This window comes from Orcinus orca, chromosome 5 (assembly GCF_937001465.1).
Source record: "Orcinus orca chromosome 5, mOrcOrc1.1, whole genome shotgun sequence".
NCBI lineage: Eukaryota > Metazoa > Chordata > Mammalia > Artiodactyla > Delphinidae > Orcinus > Orcinus orca.
This window is the reverse complement of record NC_064563.1, coordinates 142,036,927-142,061,174: the sequence shown is the minus strand read 5'-3', so window position 1 is coordinate 142,061,174 and position 24,248 is coordinate 142,036,927. Positions and strand designations below refer to the sequence as shown.

The 24,248-nt window shown below is 38.0% G+C and overlaps 1 long non-coding RNA gene and 1 pseudogene across 1 annotated transcript in view; one reads left to right on the top strand and one right to left on the bottom strand.

Annotated features, from left to right (window-relative positions):
- The window catches only part of LOC125964559 (uncharacterized), a 213,949-nt gene extending 209,451 nt beyond the window's left edge, over positions 1 to 4,498 (bottom strand). Inside the window, exon 1 of the long non-coding RNA XR_007477687.1 lies at positions 4,460 to 4,498. This is a non-coding gene — a long non-coding RNA (uncharacterized LOC125964559). The remainder of the gene's footprint in view (positions 1 to 4,459) is intronic.
- A 15,170-nt stretch (positions 4,499 to 19,668) lies between these two features.
- Positions 19,669 to 19,768, top strand: LOC117199331 (uncharacterized; annotated as a pseudogene).
- Positions 19,769 to 24,248: the final 4,480 nt, after the last annotated feature.

Sequence of the window (24,248 nt, the reverse complement as noted above, 5' to 3'; positions counted from 1 at the left end):
ATCCCTAAACTTTCTGCATGATAATCTCCATCTCAGAGCTCACTTCCCAGGGAAACCACCTGTAACAATTACCAACCCACTGGCTTAAATTTGTTAACTATTTTTTTTCAATTGAAATAAAACACATATTCAAAAATACATTTAAGTCTGTGTGATGATTAGTTTTCTGTGTCAACTTGACCAGGCTTTAGAACCTAGTTATTCAACAAAACCACAATGACATATCACCTCACTCTGGTCAGAATGACCATCATCAAAAAATCTACAAACTATAAATGCTGGAGAGGGTGTGGAGAAAAGGGAACCCTCTTGCACTGTTGGTGGGAATGTAAATGGATACAGCCACTATGGAGAACAGTATGGAGGTTCCTTAAAAAACTAAAAATAGAACTACCATACGACCCAGCAATCCCACTACTGGGCATATACCCTGAGAATACCATAATTCAAAAAGAGTCATGTACCAAAATGTTCATTGCAGCTCTATTTACAATAACCAGGACGTGGAAACAACCTAAGTGTCCATCAACAGATGAATGGGTAAAGAAGATGTGGTACATATATACAATGGAATATTACTCAGCCATAAAAAGGAACGAAATTGGGTCATTTGTAGAGATGTGAATGGATCTAGAGATCCATCATACAGAGTGAAGTAAGTCAGAAAGAGAAAAACAAACATCGTATATTAATGCATATATGCAGAACCTAGAAAAATGGTACAGATGAACCGGTTTGCAGGGCAGAAGTAGTGACACAGATGTAGAAAACAAATGTATAGACACCAAGGGGGGGAAAGTGCGGGGGTGGTGGTGGTGGTGTGATTAATTGGGAGATTGGGATTGACATGTATACACTAATATGTATAAAATGGATAACTAATAAGAACCTGCTGTATAAAAAAATAAATAAAATTTAAAAAATCGTTTAGGTGTTGTTGTGAAGGTATTTCTTCTATGTGGTTAACATCTATCATCAGCTGACTTTAAGTAAATGAGATTATCCTCAAGAATGTGGGTGGGCCTCGTCTAATCAGTTGAAGGTATTTGGAGCCAAAACAGGTTTCTCTGGAGAACCCTGACGTATACAGCCTCCCAACATGATTGTGGATTTTTTTATTTCTCTTTGAAGGTCTGTCCCTTTTTATTTTATGTATTTTGAACCTATGTTATTAGGTACACACAAATCTAACATTGTTTCATCTTAAATTTAAAACTTTTGTTTTTCTTAAATGAACCACTTTTAGCTCTGACTTTGGAACTTTTGGTTTGCACAGTATTTTTCCCATCTTTACTTTCAACCTGTTGGTATCTTTATACTTAAGGTATGTCTCTTACAAGCAGTATGTTAAGCTTCGTTTTATTATATTATCTGGTCTGAGGATCTTTAGATTTCGATTGGAATACTTAGTCTGTATAAATTTTCTGTAATTTGGGTTTGAATCTACCATCTTACTATTTGTTTTCTATTTGCCTTGACTATTTTATGATTTTTATGTCATTTATTAAGATTTTTTGATTTATTTAGTATTTTATAATTACATTTCTCCTTCTATTAGTTTGTAAATTATTCTTAATTGTTTTTTGCTATTTGCCCTAGAGATTACAATATGCATTCTTGACTTATTAAAATGCTGTTGCTGTTGTTGATTTTAACTTTCTATTTTAAATCTCATGACCTTGATGTTATTATTTATACAATTAGTACTTATCTAGATTTATCCATATATATATTCTCACCATTACTCTTCATTCTTTTCTTTATTTTCATGTTTTGTTTTACTATATGTCATATACTGAGATAAATGCATTGCATATGTTGCTTGTAAATCTAAAAACAACCTTGCAATGTAGTTCCCATTTTATAGATGAAGAAACCAAAGTCGGAGAGATATCATCTGATACAGTAGAGTTTAATAACTAAGAGCATAGGCATTGGAAGCCAATGAACTCTACCGCTTACTGGTCTTAACATTTTGAGTGAGTAGTTTACCACTGTAAGCTCTATATTTGTAAAATGGTAAATACTAATAGCAATAACCTCACCTCCCTCATCTTCTGGTTGTGAGACTCCAGTGAATTAAGGCACGTTAAATGTTTAATGCAACGTCTGGCTCATTGTAAGTGCTCTGCAAATGCTCACTTTGTTTACTATGATGATTTGCACTCTTGTAATGGGCACATTGCCCACTATCTCCGTTCTCCCACTGTCTTCTTCTAAGGGAAACCCCGCCTTCTGCAGAATATTGAAGGAAGTAGCATTAAGCAGTCTTTGAGAAAGGGGTGGCCAGGGATCTGACCCAAAGGCAGCCAGTATATCAGTGACCAGTGACCTCAGAGTGGCCTGACCTGCACACCAAGTCTCTTGTTCCAAAAGGGTTGCTGTGAGTTTCTTAGACCATCAGACTCTCTCCCATTAGGATCTGAACAGGGAAAGACTGAGAGAATGGGCTGGTTGGTAGCTACTGGAGAAATAACATGACATGTAAAGAGAAGAAGAACAACAGAGAGCATAATGACCAAAAAGCAATGACAACATCTCCACCATGGCTGAACTCATGGGCATCGGAGCCAACATGAGTGACCTTGAAGAATCCAGCTCTGGAGCACGGCTGACAGCAAGTCCTACTACTTGGTGAGACTGTAACAGAAGGAGCTGCCAGAACTTTGCCCAAGATCATACAGTTGCTAAGTGCTGGCGATGACAACTGCTCTCAACAGGTCTGACCACAAAGACATGGCTTTTATGCTCTGCCCCTCAGCCGTTCCATAATCATGTAAGTTGTTCCGGGACTGGGAAATGCATAATGTGGGTCTGTGTTGCCTAAATATTACAAATGGCATTAAATGAAATCTAAATGGACTATTAAGATGTCAGGTTTTTGTTGTTGTTGTTACTGTTATTGTTTAGGAAAAACATTTGAATGGAAATCATGACAGGATGAACTGTCTTATTTTTAATTTTTAGACATAAAGCTCTCATGTCCTTACTGAAATGTGGATTGATTTAGACTGAGTGTAATTAAACTATTTTATAAATAATAACACAATCTTGGAAACGATGGGGAAAAATTTGCCCAGCTAATCTCTAATTCCTATGAATAAGAAACACATACAGTCTCATGCAGAGAAAGTGAATGCTGGTTCGTAAGGGAGAGCAATATTTCTCCTCTGCAAAATGGGGATAATAATAGCGACTGTTACTCTTTTTTGACCAGCGCATTCCCATCTGCATCTGGAACTCGGGCCTCTCTGAATTCCAAGGGCAGTGTGCTGAAGACACAGAGATCTGTCTGCATTGAAGTTCGGGGAGATATTTTCAATGACTTAATACATCAGTGCACCATGGAAGTGGGGCTACGAAATCCTAAGTTTCATTCCAAGAAGAAATCATCCTAGCGGCTGTCTACATGATAACCCATCTGTAGGATAACACACTTTCTAATCTTGTCCCAGTTCAAACCTAGAAGCATAAACCTCAGAATCAGCAGCAAGAGCTGTTATTATGAAAAGCTGAAGGGGGCTGACTTTTGAGATATAAAAGGTTTTATTTTATGCAGTCCTATCAGTCTTCTGTTGTGACTATGTTGTATTGCTTTTACACTTAAAAAGCCTTTTTCTGTTCTGAGGTACACAAATATTCTGCTATTCTTCCAGGATTTTTATCATGGCTAATTTTTCACATTTAAATCTTTAATCCACCTGGTATTTATTTGGGGGTATCGTATCAAAATACATCTCTACATTTACTTCATATTTACATATTTATTCTGTTGGAGTTTCTATTTCATTCCTTTATTCTGATAATGTTTTCTGTGCCACCACCACCTGTTTTGATTATATTAATATTAAATTATGTTTCTATATCTAGTAGGACAAATATCACAAGTAAGTCTTTTTTATTTTGTTTCTGTTTCAACTTTTCTCAGCTCTGCTCATGAATTTATTCTTCTAGATGAATCTTAGTTTTACTTGAACATGTTTTAGAGTAAATCCCGCTGGAAACTTAAATGCAATTGCATTGAACATATAAATGAGTTTGGGAAGAACTGACATCTTTTCAATATTCAAAATGGGGTGATTTTTATTTAACACATTCTCTTTTTTTAATGTAGCTATCAGGTTTTTTGGCTACCTTCACATTTTTTGCAAAATTTTTATAAAGCTTTTTAGGCACTTAATATTTTGTGTTATCATTATAAATGGGAAACTGTTTCCATTAAATATTATACTTAGATTTTTTCCTGGATTTTATAAAAGCCATTAATTTTTATAAATTCATTAACTGTCTACCCACTTCATTTTTACATTTTTTTTTTTTTTTGCGGTACGCGGGCCTCTCACTGTTGTGGCCTCTCCCGTTGCGGAGCACAGGCTCCGGACGCGCAGGCTCAGCGGCCATGGCTCACGTGCCCAGCCGGTCCGCGGCATGTGGGATCTTCCCGGACCGGGGCACGAACCCGCGTCCCCTGCATCGGCAGGCGGACTCTCAACCACTGCGCCACCAGGGAAGCCCTACCCACTTCATTTTTAAATTTGGGGGTCGGGGGTCTTTCTAGACAGAGAGCCATCATTATCTAAAAGTAATGAAAAGGTAAATTTCTTGTTTTTCCCAATGTTACATATCTTACTATGTTGGCTAAAATTTCTAGACCCTTAAATGATAGTGGTGGTAGAAGGCATCCTTCACTGGTTCTTGGTTTTAGTGGGGACGTGTTAATATTTCACTGTCAGATATGTCTTTGGCTGTTAATTTCATATAGAGATTCTGTCTTGTGTTGAGAAACAGTGCTTACATTTCTGATTAGGCTTCCTGCTTCTCCTCTCTTTCTAATAACAAAGACTCAAATAATAGTAGTAGTAGTAGTGGCTAGCATATTGAGTACTCATCACTACTTTATATACATTTAATACAGTCGTCTCAATATTTATAATGTAGCATTGTTATTGTCCCCAGTTAAACATAAAGAAACAGAGATGCTACACCTGTAACTTATGTAATATTGTACAGCAGCTATACTTCAATTTAAAAAAGAAAAGGAAACAGAGACGTTAACTAACCAGTCCTTGGTCACACAGCTGCTAAATGCTAGAACTCAGCTTTGAACTTGGCTCCGTAATGGTCTAGAGTGTGACATACTGATTTTTTAACGATACAAGGAGCTTGTAGTCATTCTTCATCACGTGTCCTCTCCCACATGGATTTCCCACCCATCTGTGCTCTGCTCTATGCCCCCAGGAGGATGACCTCTGCAGACTGCAATCCCCAGCCTCCCTTGCTGAGGGCCTTCTAGTGGGTTTTGCCAGCTAGGGTCACTGACATGACACTGAAAGATATGAAGAAGAGGCAAGGATATTTCACCCTCTGCTCTCTCCCTGCCTAGGCATGAACTCATTAGTAGTAGTTGAGTTCACGATAATAGTAAAGTTTCAACATGAGGTTCCAGCACCAACTCTTCCCTTTTTCCCATCAGCCCTAGGGTGGTAATAGCTTACCATGATTACTATCTCTAGGTGCCTCACAACCCCTTATATGTTTTGTTAGCCTTGCCAAGCCTGTTTTTTGTCCCCTCATTAAACTCTCTATTTAAAAAAATCTAGTGGGAACGCTGACTAATTCAGAGCTTCTATTTTTTTTTTTGAGTGTATCTTATAAAACTTCAAGAAGATAACGTAGGAGAAAATCTAAGTGACTTTGGGTTTAGTGATGACTTCTTAGATCCAAAAGCACAATCAATAAAATTTTAAAAAAAGATAACCATGACTTCATTAAAATTAAATTTTTTTTTAAATGACACTGTTAAGAGAATAAAAGAACAAGCCACAGACTAGTGAGGGTTTTTTTTTTTTCAAAACACATATTGGATAAAGGATTTGTATCCAAAATATACAAAGAACTTTTAAAACTCAGCAATAAGAAAACAAAAACCTCAAAATAGGCAAAAGATCTGAACAGATACCTTACCAAATAAGATATATAGATAGCGAATAAGCATATGAAAAGATGCTCAATATCAATAGGGAACTGCAAATTAAAACAAGGAGATACCACTATACAACCATTAGAATGGCCAAAATCCAAAACAATGACAACACCAGATGTTGGTGAGGCTATGGAGCAACAGGAACTCTCATTCATTGCTGGTAGGAATGCAAACTGGTAGAACAACTTTGAAAGTCAGTTTGACAGTTTCTTACAAAACTAAACGTACTCTTATATGGTCAAATAATCACCCTCCTTGGTATTTATCCAAATGAGTTGAAAACTTACTTTCAGACCAAAACTTGCACGTGAAAAGTTTATAGTGGCTTTAACTATAACAGTTAAAACTTGGAAGCAATCTAGATGTCCTTCAATAGGTGAACGCATAAACAAATTATGGTACATCCAGACAATGCAATATTAATCAGCAATAAAAGGAAATGTGCTGTAAGCCACAAAAAGACATGGAGGAACTTTAAACACATGTTGCTAATTGAAAGAAGCCGATCTGAAGCAGCTACATACTGTAGGATTCCTATCGTAGGAGAAAAAAAAAATTTCCCCTTAGCCTTCTGAGTTCTGAGCCAAGACCTGTAATGGAAGATACGTTAACAAGAGAAAAACAAACAGAAGTTTATTCACATGTATAGCTTGTATATACATGATGTATATATATACATACACCAGCGAAAAATGCGGAACTCCCCAAGGTGGCTTAGAATTCAGGATTAAATACCATCTTATTAGGGTAAGGGAAAGGGAGATGTAAGCCTTTTAGGGAAAAGTAAATGATTTTTAGGAAAGAAGATGGGGGCCTCTAGAATAATAGATGAAGGGATGATAGTTGGTAACAAAGTTTGTCTGGGTGTGATGTTGACTTCTAATCTCTCCTGTGACAAGAGTCAATTTTCCCTGTTTGATGAAGGGGCTTTGTGACAACTGTGTTCCTTTTGGAGGCTCTGTCTTTAGGCAGATAAGGGGAGTTTGGAGAAAGCCTCTCCCTGAGTTTGCTGTTTTTTACATGCCTTTAGCCCAAAATAATCAATGTACCAAACAGCATATTTTGGGGAGTCATGTCAACTCCCACAGTCGTATTTCGGGGTGGCATATTCTGCTACCGTTCTCTGAAAAATTTAAAACTATGGAGACAGTGAAAAGATCAGGGGCTTGGGGAGAGGGAGAGATCAATAAGTGAAGCACAGGGGATTCTTAGGGCAGTGAAGCTGTTATCCTGTATGATACTCTAACGGTGGCTACCTGTCATACATTTGTCAGAATTCATACAAGGTACAACACAAAGTGTAGACCCTCATGCAAACTATGGACTTGAATCATAACGTATCAATATTGGCTCATCACTTGGAACAAATGTACCAGCTGACTGCAGTATATTAATAATAGAGGAAATTTTGGCCCAGAGTATATGGAATCTCTCTGTACCTTCTGTTCAATATTTTTGTATAATTAAAACTTCTCTAAAAAAGTCTATTAATTTTTTTAAAAATTTGTCAATTTTCTGAATGCATTTTCAGTATTTGTAGAGATCCTTGTCTAGCTTTTACTTTGAACTATAGATAAGATATGTTAAATTGATAGATTTCCTAGCATGGAGTGATCCTTGTATTCCTGGAATAATTCTATCTAATTGTGGTATGTTCTCATTTTTATTTAGCATTGAAATTGATTTGTGAGAATTCCATTTAGAATTTTTGCACCTATGTTCGTATGTGAGAGTGTCTCATGCTTTTTTTTTAGCTTCATGGTTTTGATGCTTTCTCAAGCATTGGTATCAAGTGAGTCTAGTTCACAAAAATAAATAGAGATTTATATATAACTGTATATGTTTATGCACATGTGTGGTGTTATATACAGTATAGAGTATGAAACCACCTGAACTTGAAAATTTTTGGAGTAAATTTTATATATTCTGAATAACCTTCTCAGTAACAAGCAATAGTAATTGGCCTATTCAGATTTTCCGTTTCTTTTTAAGTAAAGTTTTATCATTTATACTTGGCCAGAAAATTGTCCTTTTTCATAAAAATATCAAATTTATTTATAGAAAGTGTACTTATAAACTTACCCTTATTTTTGTAGCTTCCTCTGAATCTGTAATCTCATCAATTTTTTCAGTCCCACATCTATGTATTTTTATTTGAGTCAAATTTACTTAATTAAAAGAGTAAAAATTAAAAGGGAATGCATATCTTTCATTGAGCTTTTCTTATTCATATAACTGGATTTCAGATTTATTGATCTATCAATTCAACTGTTTTCCCCTTTCCTGATGTTAGGGAGAAAAATCTCTTCCTGCATCTATCTTAGGTTCTCCTGCTGGGGCCTCTACCTTAGACTGGCCAAAGGCAGGTTAACAAGAGAAGAACAATCAGAAGTTTTTAACACATGCATTGTGTATGCACACATAGGAGTACTCAGTCACCCCAAGTGGTGGTTAGAACTCAGGCTTCAGTACGAAAACCAGAAAAGCGGTCCGGGAGCTTCTGTGCAGGGAGGCACTTTGTATGAAGGTGACCAGGGAAATTATGGTTGAACAAGAGGTGTTCAGTAAGGTTTGTTGTGCAGATTTAAGCCAGTGCCTTCTGGCCTGTTAAGGGTCCTCTTCTCCCAGGTACAGCAGAGGGGCACATCTCTACAAATGGAAATTTCCGCTAAAGAAGGAAAATCTATACCCTGTTCTTAGAGCTTGTCCTGTGTCTACTGGTTCTCAGTGACCTTTGACTCAAAATATTTCCTATGCCAAAGAGTATATTTTGGGGTGGCATATTCTGGTACTCTTCAATGACTATTTTTTTTAACGAGATATAATTGAAGTATCACATTGGAGATTTGATATATTTGTATATGGTGAAATGATCACCAAAGAAATCTTGTTAACATCCATTACTTCACATAGTTATAATTTTTTTCTTGGGATGAGACTTTCAGGGTTTACTCTCCTACAGAAACATTCAAATCCCATATTGTTAACTATAGTCACCATGCTGTGTGTGACGCCCCCAAGACTTATTTCTCTTATAACTGGAAGATTGTACCTTTTGATGCTCTTCAATAATTTGACCCATACCACCCTACCCCACCCCCCTGCCAACCCTTTTCCGGCAACCACAAATCTGTTCTCTGTGTCTATGAGATCTATTTTGTTTGTTTTCTGGTTTTTTTTTTTCAGATTCCATAAATAAGAGATTGTACAGCATCTGTCTTTCTCTGTCTGATTTACTTCACTTAGCATAATGCCCTCAAGTTCCATCTATGTTGTTGCAAATATCAGGACTTCCTGCTTTTTCTGACTGAATAAAATTTTGTTCTATGTATCTACCACATTTGCTTTATCCCTTCATCCATCAATGGACACTTGGGTTGTTTCTATACCTTGGCTATTGTAAATAATGCAATAAACACGAGGTGCAGATATCTTTTCAGGTAGTGATTTCATTTCCTTCAGATAAATACCCAGAATGGAATTGCTGGATCGTATGGTAGCTCTATTTTTAATTTTTTGAGGAACCTCTATACTGTTTTCCACAGTCACTGCACCAATTTATATTCCCACCAGCAGTGCACAAGGGTTCCCTTTTCTCCACATCCTTGCCAACAATATTTCTTGTCCTTTTAATAATTGCCATTCCAAAAAGGGGTGAGGCAATATCTCATTCTGGGTTGCTTTTTTAATTTATTTATTTATTTATTTATTTTTGGCTGCATTAGGTCTTTGTTGCTGTGCATGGGCTTTCTGTAGTTCGGGTGAGCGGGGGCTACTCTTGGTTGCAGTGCGCGTGCGGTGGCTTCTCTTGCTGCGGAGCATGGGCTCTAGGCACACAGGTTTCAGTAGTTGTGTCTTGTGAGCTCTAGAGCACAGGCTCAGTAGTTGTGATGCATGGGCTTAGTTGCTCCACGGCCTGTGGGATCTTCCCGGACCAGGGCTCGAACCCATGTCCCCTGCATTGACAGGCTGATTCTTAACCACTGCGCCACCAGGGAAGCCCTCTCATTGTGGCTTTGATTTTCATTTTTCTAATGATTAGTGATGTTGAGCATCTTTTCTTTTACCTATTGGCCATTTGTATGTTTTTCTCTCACTGATCATTTAATATTGGCCTTTATGTTTATTATAAGCATTCTCCTTTGAAACTTGAATTTGTTTTGGCATTATTTTCTTAATTTCTTATGATGAATAACTAGTTTTAAAATATCTTAATGTTTATTTCTTAACAATGATATATATGGATATATATTTGCTTCTGAAAGAAAAGTTTAACTTCATCTGCTAAGTTTTAGCAGTTTTCCTATAAGGTGCCAAAGGATGATTTTCCTTTTCTTTCTTTCTTTCTCTCTTTCTCTCCTTTCTTTCTCTTTCTTTCTTTCTTTCTTTCTTTCTTTCTTTCTTTCTTTCTTTCTTATACATTTGCTGAACTATTTGGCTTTCTTGAATCTGTGGACTGATTTTTATCAATCTGGGCAAATTTTTGGCCATTATCTCTTCAATTACTGCTTTTGCTCCATTCTCTCTCTCTCTCTCTCTCTCTCTCTCTCTATCTCTGTCTCTGTCTCTCTCTGTCTCCCACCCCACCCCGTGTTCCAATTATACATATGCATTTTTAATAAGACTCAACCCATCTCTGGTTCTTCTCTGTTTGTCAGGCAAGACCCTTCAGAGATTTGAAAGCCTGGTGGGTTACTGTCTCCAGCCAGGAAAGACTGGGGCAAATCCACTTCTTATCTCTGGGTCCAGCTTGGTTCTTTGTCTCCCATTCCCTTGTACCTTTCAAATGTGGCAAAAATCTTAAGTGGACAATTGACCTTCCCTGTTCCTCTGGGGAAAGTAATCTCCAAGTACTTTGATATTAAGGTAGACTTTACTCTGCCTTTTAGAAACTCTTGGGCTGGCACCTCAATCTTCCATGTGCACAGGAATCTTCATGACTTTGGATTAGGCAATGACTATTTTAAATTATTTTACATGTAGTAACTAGAAATGTGTATACATATGTTTTTAATTATTTAAGTTTTTTTTAAATCTTAAAACATACACTTTAATTGATATACATTTAATTATTATTGCCAAGTAAAGACAGTTTCTATTGATACTTCTTTACGTAATATTTTTAAATTAGCAGCTTTTTATTTTCTTACTCTTCTCCAGCATCAACGTTCTAACTTTGGTGGCAATGATCCGAGATTTTAGAAGTGTATGTCTGTGTGTGAGTGTGTGTGACGGGAGGGCTGCTTTTACTTTCTGGAGCATTTAAAAACTATATGCACTATGTTTTCAACAATATTTTTAATAATTATTACAATTTTTTAAAATAAATCTGAATGTTCTCTAACTCATCTGCCATAATTTCCACATTCTCAAGTTTTTTACTTTGCTTTGATATATACTCAGTTTTGGGGTTCTTTGTTTTTTCTGTGTTTTTTTTTTTTCTTTTTAAGAAATGGCATGGAAATGAACTACTTTTTAAAGCCTTGACTATTTACTTTTGCCTTTACAGATGAAGGAAAACTTGTTTAGTCTAGATTTCTGGGTTACAACCTTTCCCCTTTAAATCTTTGTAAATGTTACTCTTATTTATATCTGATGTTCATTATGAGGGAAAAGTCTGAGACAAGGGTCATTTTTCTTAATTTGCAGGTAAATTGACTTTTCTGACTAAATACTTGCAGGGTGGACCTTTTGCCTTGAGATTTATAAATTTCACAAAGATGCATCTAGAAATTGATCTCTGTTTTTAGTCATATGAAAATAGGTGAAGCGTTTTTATTCACAGATTTAAATTCTTCAGGTGAAAAGCGTGCTCTTTTATTTTAGCTTTGATCATTGCTTCTGTTTGATTTCCTACATAACAGACACATACACGCACAGTGTTAAATATATCAATCTTTCATTGCATCTGGATTTTGAGTTTTTTCCTCCTTTCAAGATAATGTTTTATTGGAGCATTCGTATGGTTTGAGTATTAAGATCACTGATCATTTGGGGTTCTCCTTACGTGAAGAATTTTATCCTCTTACAAATGAATCTAGCAATGCCAACATCATTCACAAGAAAGTTCATAATTTAACAAATAATTTGAGATGCATTTTTCATCATATACAAGCTTACTTTATAGCTGGATCTATTTCTGGACTTTCCATTCTCTTTCCTTTGTCTATCTCTTCATGGAACATTTCCACGTGATTTTAATTGCAGATGCTTGAGGCATATTTTAATATCTCATGGGGTTAAGACCATTTCCAATTCCTTTCAGAGTTTCCTTAACAATTAATTCCATATTTTTTAGAATCTATATGAATTTTAGCATCAAATGTCTAGCCCAAGGGAAAACACGTTAGTATTTTTATTATGATTTTGTTAAGTTTGTTCATTGATCCAGGAAGAATGGACAAGTTTATGATGTTGGATTGTTCTATCCCTAACTAAGGAGTATCTCCATTGTTCAAGTCCGTTATGTGTCTTTTGGGAGTGTTTTTAGTCTCCCTTGGTTTTGTCCCATTTCCTGTGACATTTATTTCTAAATATTTTTCATTTCTTTCTTAAAATCCATATATTTATTTATTTACTTTGGCCCTTGTAAGTGGGATCTGCTTATTCACTGTCTTCGAATTTGCAGGGGTGGTCAAACGTGCCTTCTGATGTGTAATGCTCTCTCCTTCCTGTAACGTCTGCCTTTTGCTGCCTTTCTCCCTTCACCCTCAGGCCTGCACAGTGCCTCCCTCTTTCCTGGAAGACTTGCACCTCTGTTCCTGTGGAATTTCAAGCCTCTTCCCTTCAATCCTACTGTAGCCTGTGCTCCGGTCCATGAGGCCTCCAGCCTGTTCTCAATATCTCCCTATTCAGGAGAGCCCTCTCTTCTCCTGGGGGTGCCTTCTCATTCCACCACTGTGATGGGGTTCAGGACATGCTACCCCAAAATATGGCACATTGGAATATTGAATATTTTAAGCTGAAGGAGTTTGAGAAAATGGCAGAAGCAAGAACATCACTCTGACCTCTTCCTCCTGTTGCCCTTCTTCCCTGAAACAGGGAAGAGTCATATAACCTTCATGTGACTTAGTCCTTTCCCTGAGGAGGAGATGAGCTCACTGAGATCATACCTGTCTTTGGACATCTAGAGCTGGCTCGGACATAAAAAGTGTGCACTGAGTGAACGTTCGTGGAATGGAACTGAGCTGAATGAAATTGAACTTTGGCAGGTCCATAGTCTAGACAGTGGAAGTCCTTCAGAAATGAATATTTTTAAAACATTTTAGAACTTCATTATAGAAGAGAATGATTTTAGTAATTTAAATTTAAATCACTATTTCACATGTGATTCAATATTTACTGAGCAGTCAAAATACTTTTGTTTTTACCAACTCTCCTTCAGTTTCATGTGATGCTGCTATCTTACAAAGAAAGATGAAAATGAAAATAAATTGTACCTTCTTTCAAGATTATGAATAAAATATTCAAAGTTAAAAAAAAAAAACCTTCATGTAAGAGGTGCCCTCCATGTACCTGGAAGATACTCAGAGGAAAGAGGCATCTTTATCTCCAAAACATAGAGGTACCAAGAAGAATCTTCACGCATAGGGCTTGCTAAGTTTTCCCCAGTTTACTGAATGTCCTTCATTCTCCTTAACCTACCATGTTCCTCCATGACCACCTACTCTTCATCAAGCTTACATGAAAATACACAGCTTTGTTTCTTTGGGTCTTCATTTTATTGGAAGGCTCCCTGGTCAGTTAAAACTTACATTATATAAATGTGTGTGCTTTTGTTCTGTGAATCTGTCTTTGTCAGTTTGATTTTCAGACCCAGCCAGGGACCCTAAGCGGGTAAAGGAAAACACTTTCCTCCCCTGCAATTGCTCCATCCGCACTGCAGTCCTATCTCTTCTGTCCCTGCCTGGCGCCTCTCTCTGCTCAGCCTGGAATCTGAAACTGGCTCTGCTGGTTTGGAGTGGTCTCTCCCATCACACTTAGAGTTTATACCATTCTTTGTCTCCTAATTTTATTATGATGAGGGTTTTAAGTGACTTTTATGTGTGATTGTCGTTGATCTGTATGCTTTTTGAAGGATATATGGAGAGATTCAGATTGAGGGGCAGGGATGTTGCCTCTCCTTTTTAATTTGGAAGAGCAGACCCTAAATGTTTGCTTTTGTTTATGATGGTAGCAAAATTACAGTAAGGCATATAATATACGTATAGTATATTTGTAATACATTTCTAATATATAACTATTATATCAACATTGGACAAAGAGAGATCAATAAACCTCAAAAATTTGATCAACAAATAGGTTAGAAAATGGAGATTAATTTTCTGAAATCTCTCATTATTATTGTTTTCAAATAAGTTCTCACTACAAACTCAGCCCCATAAGCAGTGAATGGCTTCTACCCTTTGTACCCCTCCCAAGGAACTTCTAAATTAATTGACATTAATTTTTGAATTACCATTAAAGATTGACTAAGAGAGTGAGTACATAACCTATTTGAGACTCTGAATATATTTAGGTATTAAATTACTCACTTGGACAACTGTCATCATAATTAGTACTTACATCAAGTGATCATCCGTCAACAACTCCAGCTATGATATTTACAAAGAAACCAAGTAAGAGTTGGATGTATGTGATGAGATAAACTATGCATAGAACTCTTTTCCTAACATATTTAAAATCAAGAAATTTTTCTTCAAAGTAAAGTACCAAGAACTTTCCTTTTTGTCTGCCTATGAAGATGGTAAGTTGGTTTTGAAAATTCTAAGATGACTAAATCTCATTTTCAAAACAGCTCAACGTCAATTCAATTAGATTTTGTTACAGTGCTGCTTCCAATGTTTCTAGATGCCTATTTATTAAATCCAATGAGTCAATAAAGAAAGACTAACGTTCCTTTGTTTAATCAATAGTGTGCTTAAGGAAATGAAATAGAGCCATGTCAAATAAATTTCTATGAAGATAGAAGATTTTATAAGTGATGGACCATTTTTTTTCTCAGAAAGTAATCACTAACTTTAGTCATCTAATCATTATTTTCTTCAAACATGTCTTTCTAGACGTTCTTTATGACAGATAAATTTGAGTCATCACTAAGACATTATTATTCATATCATTCAATATTTTAAACAAAGTGACTCACATTTTCATTTTAAAAATCAATAAACTTAAAGATTCTGGGAATCTCCCAGAGTAAGTTCCCTCCCACAAGTCCTGAATTTCTTTAATGAGTGAGGTTGTGTTGTAAATTGGTCTTTTTCTCTTTTCCCGTGGGCGTGGATGTCTAATCACTTGGTACTCACTTGGTTTGTTTTGTACATACATAGAGCTCAGGTACTAAGGTCTAAATACGTAAAAGAAACCCACCTGGATTACAGACCCTTCCCTCAACTGACTCCTGCAGCTGGAGCTCACTTCTCATCCCTGCTGCTGTCCCTGTTCATGGTCATTTCCAATTGGGAGAGATTAAGAACTTCTGCCTTGCTTCCCAGGGCCATTTTCTCCTGGATCCAAGTTTTCCACTCCTTCCTCTCTCCATGTTCTTCCTTCCACTATCAGCTTGCTGCCTCCCATGGAGGTCAGACTTTGCTAAGGTTAGAACAAATAGCCTGGTTGAAATCACATTCGTACAGTAATGTCCCCACGCCTTTTACTTTTCCTTAGTTTTTCTGATTCAAGGTCCATGTCCTTCTGAAAAGGAGGACATTCAGAGAACTAATTTCTATACCACCTACCACAATTTAATGTGACACTCTTTCTCATATTAAGTGTAATGTGCTCTCATTAGGTGTACTCACAGCTACCAATTTTCATGCTGCCAATTTTCACATCTTAAGAGTTGGAATTGCTTCCTGTAATACAATTCACCACTTTTGCCAGATTAATATCCATTTACCACTCTAGATGAGAGAGTGGTCTCTAATCCCCATAAATTGGGGATAGATTCCTGCCCTGTGGGCCACAAGGGACGTGTGTTCATTTACTCCTTGGGGAGGAATAAAGACACTCCCCTGATGGTGCAGTGGTTAAGAATCCACCTGCCATTTAAGGGTACACAGGTTCGATCGATTGCTGGTCCGGGAAGATCCCACATGCCATGGAGCAGCTAAGCCCGTGAGCCACAACTACTGAAGCCTAAGCGCTTAGAGCCTGTGCTCCGCAACAAGAGAAGCCACCACAATGAGAAGCCCGTGTGCCACAACGAAGAGTAGCCCCCACTCACCACAATTAGAGAAAGCCTGTGCGCAGCAACAAAGACCCAATGCAGCCAAAAAAAAAAAAAAAAAAGACATTTCTATGTGCTACGTTCCCAGCTTCCTTCCCTGGGCTTTATTTATAGGTCAGTTTACTGAACTTCTTAAATGACTGAGGCTAGGCATTTTGATTCATCTATTTTGAGATTCATGAAAATGAAAGAAAGGATAGTCAAATTTCATCCAAGATTTCTTCTGAAGAAAACGATGTCCAATATGTACAAAGTTTATATGCAAGCGAATAGCTCAACTGTCAAATGTATTTATTTTGTGCAATAATTAAGACAAACTCATGGATTTATAAGGACATAATATTGAGTTTAATGAGAGAAAGAGCTTTCTAACAACCAAAGCTGTGGAACATAAGGTAAGTTGGTTGAGGCCCTAGCACCAGTTATCTCGGCAGAGGTCAGCTGGTTCCTGGGGATTCAGGGGATTGAAGCACAGCCTGAGGAGACTTAAACTAGATCGACTTTTGGGTCCTTTCTACTCTGACAGCTAAGACTTCAAGGTAACCAAGCACAAGAAAAAAGTTATGTAACATTCCAAAGAAACAAAAAAAAATGCTATTTTCAAAAGTATCCTCAGATGACTCATGTTGATGAATCTGAAGTCTTGCATAAATATTTTCTTTCACACATGGGTTTATTAGTCTCCCTCTGCCTCATCCCTCTTTCTGTCTGTCTCATTACAGCCTTCCTCATCATCTGAACCAATGAACAAGAGGAGCATCAGTGTCTTCCTCATTTCTTGCCCTAAAAGTCTCAGGTGGAATGGAGGGTGACAGAGGTGACAGCAGATTTATGAGATGCCTTCGTTTATGATATGTTCACAAATGCCTCAATGACAAGATAGAAAGGAAATAAATGGATGTTACCTGGTTCCTTTTTCCCATTCTCACTACTGCTCTTTCTTTCTTTCTTTCTTTGGACATTTACACCTTTATAAAAGTCAACAGCATTTAAATATCAACATAAAGTATCAGTTTCTATCTACCTTCCAGTGCCAACATGCTATGATTTTGTGATTTTACAGGTTCCCATGATTGTACAGACAATAGATCTATAACTGACCAGGAGGCAGGAAGTGTCTGGGGGGTGCCTTAATCTCTCAGGGTCTTGCTCCCCCACAAAATACCCTTGATAGCCACAGTCAGACAGGGCTCTGGACTGGGTGGATTGTTGTCCTATTCCAGTGTGGTATGCCTAAGTTGTTATGCTCCAAATCTATTCCTATTTTCTGCTGGGTTCCTTCTGCCATAGAGGATGGGCATATAGAGAAGTTAATACACTGGCATTTCTTTCTTCTTTACTGAGACACAAATGGCTCCACTAACTAGCCACATGTACATGCTGGATTATTTATATACTTTTCTTTTTCTTTCTTAGGACCTGGTGAAGGCTCTCAAGTGAAAGGAAAGACTTTGGACTTCTGGTTTTAGCTCTGACATGTAAAGAGCTTGGAAATCATTCTATCCTTACAAAAAGAAAAGGCTGAACCTTTTTCTCAGAAAATCAATGACATTTCTTGGAACCATGAGATGATTGAGGTTTCAGGGAAAATTGCCACCTTAAAATCTGGAGATACATAACCTAGATATGTTTCCTGGAAACAGAAGCCACGGGAATCGTAAACTGGTAGGAACACACAATGGTAACTGATGAATTGCTCAGGGCTGAGTGTGGACTACCATGAGAGTGAGAAACTCCTGAGGGCCACTGCCTGAGGAGGGACCCACAGCTTCATGGACTTTACCTCCAGGAAGCTCACAGGCTCTCGAGATGAAGATGTGAAAGATCTCCTTATGGCTCTGGCAGAGGGAGGGGAAGAGTACACATTCTGAAATGTGTCCACAACAAAAGCCTATGCTCCATGGGAAAAGGCCTTGCTAGAGCCATGCCTCAACTAGGGGAAGGGTATTCCTCCCACTACAGCACCCTCTAAACTTCTTGTCTCCTTGGATAGATAAGGGATACAAAAACATGGTCAACAAGGAACATGGCTTCAAGGGAAAATATTGGGAATGCTGCAGCCAGGATAGAGAGTAGGGGCAGGGGGAAACACCAACAGAGGAATATTTGTGAAGGTCACAGTTCCCAGACATAGACCCATTAAAAGACTGAGATTTATTCATGAGATTTTAGAAGGCTTCTCCTCCCCTACATCTTCTACCATATCAATAGGCTCCAGTATAATAACAGCAAAACAGAACTGAAAAAGCTGACACAGATTCAAGGAAGCCCAAAGTCAAGAGGGGAGACAAAAACAAGAACGAGAGGAATCTGAGAGGTCGAGTACCTACACCTACAGCAAACACTAAGTAAACACAGTCAAATTCCTAGCAAGATGACCACACCTTTTCATACCAAAGGTCTGTTTACCTTAATACTTGTTACCTAATACAACATGTTTGGCATTCAACAAAAAATTACAAGGCATGCCAAAAGTCAAGAAAAAAAATCACAGTCTGAAGAGGAAAAACAAGCATCAGAACTAGAGTCAGATGTGATACACATGTTGGAATTATTAAAACAGGTAATTTAAAATACCCATGTTTAATATGTTAGGAACTCTAATGAAAAAAGCACACAACATGAAAGAAGAGATGAGTAATGTAAGAGAGAGACGGAAATACTAAGAAAGGATTAAAAGGAAATGCTAGATAGAAAACAAACTTACAGTTACCAAAGAGGAAATGGTGGTGGTGGGGGTGTGATAAATTAGGAGCTTGGGTTTAATGGATACACACTACTATATATAAAAGATATAAACAACAAGGACCTACTGTATAGCACAGGGAACTATATTTAATATCATGTAATAACATATAATGGAAAAGAATTTGACAAAGGATACACACACACACACACACATATATATATATATCTGAATCACTTTGCTGTAAATCTGCAACTATTACAACATTGTAAAAAACTATACTTCAAATAAAAGAAAATGATGTTAAAAGACATACGCCCATGTTTACAAGCTGAGGGAAATTGAGAAGTGCCTGTGTTTTGCCAGTATTTTTACACACAACTCTTACACATAATGGGGAAAATTAAAATTGGCAATTACCCAAAAAAATGACAAAAATAAAGAATGCCTTTGATGAGTTTATTAGTAGACTTGGCACTATCCAGGAAAGAATCGCCAAGCTGAAGATAAGTCAATAAAATCTTTCCAAACTGAAATGCAAAGACTAGGAGGGACAAAAACGAACAGAACAGAGCATTCAAGGACTGTGAGATTATTTCAAAAGGTATAATATAGGTAATTAGAATACTGGAAGGAGAAGAGAGAGACAGCAGAACAGAAGAAACAGGTAAGGTACCAATGGCCAAGAACTTTCCCACAGTAATGAAAGGTACAAAACCACAGATTCAGGAAGCTCAGAGAACACAAAGTAGAATAAGTAACAAACACCGCTTGCTTCGACTGCATGTATACTAACATGGAAATGATACAGAGATAAACAAGGCCACTGTGTAAGGACAATTCACCAATTCATGGAGCATTCCATATATTTTTTTGACTACAGTTAATAACACCATGCGGCATGTTGGAAAGTCTCAAAGAGAGTAAATTTTTAAAGTTCTCATCACAGGAAAGAAATAAGTTTGTAACTGTGTGTGGTGACGGATGTCAACCAGACTTACTGTGATGATCCTTTTGCCATATATACAAATATTGAACCATTATGTTGTAACCTGAAACTAATATAATGCTGCACATCAATTCTACCTCAATAAAAAATGAAAAAACAAGTGAATGTATCTAAGCATATCATATTCAACTGCAGAAAACCAAAGACAAGAGAAAATCTTTAAAGCAAGAGATTAGGATTTGACAGAAATGGGTGCAGTCCTAGCTGTCCTGCTTACTAGCCAATCAATACTGGACTTGACATCTTTCAAACATTGGTGGTTTTCTCCCTTATATAAGGGATGATATGATATGTGTAAAAATACCTCGTTATAGATATTACTTTCTTCTTTGTATAAATGAAGTTCAAATAAGGCCTTTTATATATGAGGAAGCACTTTTTAACAACAGAAAACTCTAAATATTAAGAGTTACAATCATTAAGGAGTTGCATCCTCATCACTCTTCCAGGAGTTTTGAAATGAGCTTTCTCAGCAAGAATATTGAAGTTTATTTTAAATCACAAGGCATTACTTTAAAGGATGTAAAATTGTATATTGTTTTTGGCTTAGATGGGCCTTGATGTTTCCAAAGCCAAGTTCATGCAGAAGGTGACAGGATGGTGAGATGAAAACTCATAAGATAAATGGGTAGGGTAGGCGTAAACTAACTGAGCTGCTTTGGAATCAGCAGGAAATAAATATATTCTGATATAGCTATATCTATATCTATAGATGTAGAATTATCAGAATTCCCAGGGAGGTGTCTGAATCCAGGAATAAGGGAGGTGTCTGAATCCAGGAATAATGAATTTTAACTCTTTAAACTTACTACAGCCAAAATATATCAGGGGTAAAAAGATTACAAAAACAAGATCTAGCAAGTAAGAGAGGAATTAAAATATATATTGAGAGCAACTTAAAGATGGCGGAAGAGTAAGATGTGGAGATCACCTTCCTCCCCACAGATACACCAGAAATACATCTACACATGGAACGACTCCTACAGAACACCTACTGAATGCTGGCAGAAGAACTCAAACCTCCCAAAAGGCAAGAAACTCCTGACATACCTGGGTAGGGCAAAAGAAAAAAGAAAAAACAGAGACAAAAGAATAGGGATGGGACTTGTACCAGTGGGAGGGAGCTGTGAAGGAGGAAAGGTTTCCACACACTAGAAGCCCCTTCGGTGGGGGAGACAGCGGGTGGTGGAGGGGGGAAGCTTTGGAGCTGTGGAGGAGAGCAACAGTGGTGTGGAGGGCAAAGCGGGGAGATTCCCGCACAGAGGATCAGTGCCCACCGGCACTCACCAGCCCGAGAGGCTTGTCTGCTCACCCGCCAGGGCAGATGGGGCTGGGAGCTGAGGCTCAGGCTTCAGTGGGAGCGCAGGGAGAGAACTGGGGTTGGCTGTGTGAACACAGCCTGTGGGGGGTTAGTGCACCACGGCTAGCCGGGAGGGAGTCTGGGGAAAAGTCTGGAGCCGCCGAAGAGGCAAGAGACCATTGTTTCAGGGGGCACGAGGAGAGGGGATTAAAAGCGTCGCTTAAAGGAGCTCCAGAGATGGACGCGAGCTGTGGCTACCAGCGTGGACCCCAGAGACGGGTCCCAGTACTGGGCATATACCCTGAGAAAATCAATTCAAAAAGAGTCATGTACCACAATGTTCATTGCAGCTCTATTTACAATAGCCAGGACATGGAAGCAACCTAAGTGTCCATCTACAGATGAATGGATAAAGAAGATGTGGCACATATATACAATGGAACATTATTCAGCCATGAAAAGAAACAAAATTGAGTTATTAGTAGTGAGATGGATGGACCTAGAGTCTTTCATACAAAGTGAAGTAAGTCAGAGAGAGAAAGACAAATACTGTATGCTAACACATATATATGGAATCTAAAAAAAAAAAAGGTCATGAAGAACCTAGGGGCAGGACGGGAATAAAGACGCAGACCTACTAGAGAATAGACTTCAGGATAAGTGGAGGGGGAAGGGTAAGCTGAGACAAAGTGAGAGAGTGGCTTGGACATATATACACTACCAAATGTAAAACCAATAGCTAGTAGGAAGTAGCCGCTTAGCGCAGGGAAATCAGCTTGGTGCTTTGTAACCACCTAGAGAGGTGGGATAGGGAGGGTGGAAGGGAGGGAGATGCCAGAGGGAGGAGATATGGGGATATATGTATATGTATAGCTGATTCACTTTGTTATAAAGCAGAAACTAACACACCATTGTAACCAATTATACTCCAATAAAGATGTTAAGAAAACATAAAATAAAAAATATAGATAGATAGATACATTTGCACTGCGCATTAGAATTTACAATACATTCATAAGCATTGTATCACTTAGGTTTCATAACCAAGGGCATTTAAACTCCAATAAATTAAGAGATTTTCTGACTTTGCTTGACATCAATTATAGTTGAATAATTATTCTCCCTGCCTCTATCTTTTAAACTCTGAACCAAACAGCTCATGAAAATATTTTTCAATAAGGGCAGGAGGTAGAAGTGATAAGCAATGAAAATTTTCGTGTAGACATTTTTTAAATTGCAAGGTAATACTCAAATGGATTATTTATATAATGTTTAGTTTATAAAATGCATTTTTTTTAAAAAAAAATAGATTTTTATTGGAGTATAATTGCTTCACAATGCTGTGTTAGTTTCTGTTGTACCCCAAAGTGAATCAGCCATATGCGTACATATGTCCCCATATCTCCTCTCTCTTGAGCCTCCCTCCCACCCTCCCTATCCCACCCCTCTAAGTCATCGCAAAGCACCGAGCTGATCTCCCTGTGCTATGTGGCTGCTTCCCACAAGCTATCTATTTTACATTCAGTAGTGTGTATATGTCGATGCTACTCTCACTTTGCCCCAGCTTACCCCCGTATTCTAACGCATATAAAATGCTTTTGTGCAATGATCTCACATTATGTTTTTTCCCCAACCTTGTAAGTTTGGCAGGGGCCATTGTACTCATTCTGATTTTGTTGAGGAGCCCAGGGGCAGCCCTGTGGAAGCCTTGTCCCACAGCTATTGAATGCCAGGGCTGGGAATCAGAGAATCTGAGACTTCTGACCTCAAACTTGTCTCAGTCAATGCGAGCTGACAAAGTACCACACCCTGAAGTCTTATCAACAGCAGACATTTATTCCTGACAGTTCTGGAGGCTGGATGTCCCAGACCAGGGTGCCGGCACGATCAGGGTCTAGTTGCAGGCTGCCAACTTTTCACTGTGTCCTCACATTGTGGAAAGAAGTGTGGCAGTCCCTTTATAAGTGCATTGATCCCGTTCATGAGAGCTCCACCCTCATGACCTAACGTTCCTTCCTAAAGTCCCCGCCTCCTAACACCATCACATTGGGGTTCAGATTTCAACATATGAATTCTGTAGGGACACAGACATCCAGTCCTTTGCACAACCCCACGTTGGTTTTTTTATTTGGCTTTCCTTGTCTATTTCCTTGTCATTGGAACAGTCCTCATTTCACCTTCACAACACAAAAGTGGTAGTTTTACCTTCAATCATTCTAACATTTTAATTTCATCAGCTTCTTTGACATCACTAATCAAATCCATTTCTTCAATAACTTATTCAAGAAAGAAATCCTTTCACTTTTCCTTCCCAGCATGCTTTTAAAAGTTGTCTCTAAAAATGTGTTTAGTAATCTCTGATGGATGATTTGTTTAAGGTTAAGTCATCCCTGTCTATTTTCAACACCTTTAGAAGAGGGTTTTTCTTCTTCCTCATCCTGGAAATCTAAATGCAGGAATCTACATCCATCAACATCTCTTCATATGTAACCCTTCAATTCTGTTAGTTCTATGGCTCAAAACCCAGTTGTTGGAATCTGACTACATTTTACCTCAAATAGGAATCCAGGCTACAAATGACGTGCCCCAAATTTCTCAAATCACACAAAGGTGACAGCAAATTTCTTTGAATGTATAGAATATAGTGACTTTTTCTGTTCCAAGGCAAATCTGATAAATCCTATCAGGCCTTTATGTTATGCTCTCTGTGCAGAGGATTTCCTTCCTGGTTCGACTTGATCTCAGCCATGCTGAGACATAATCGTGCCCTCACACTGCAGTGAATTCAACATCATTTAAGCTGCATGGAAATTGAATGTTATTTCTAACTGACTGCATCTCTTTACAGCACTGTGTGATTATATTCGTATGTCACCTCTGAGTCATTCAATCACCCATCACTGTCGTCTCGGGGGCATCCTACCCAGCCCTGAATTAGGAGGAAAGCGTCGGTGGGTATTGATGGCAGATCTTAGTGTCTGAGGCGTGTTAACTTTATGTGCTAACTTATTAGCAGAAGTGAACTGTAGCATCAACAGGCAT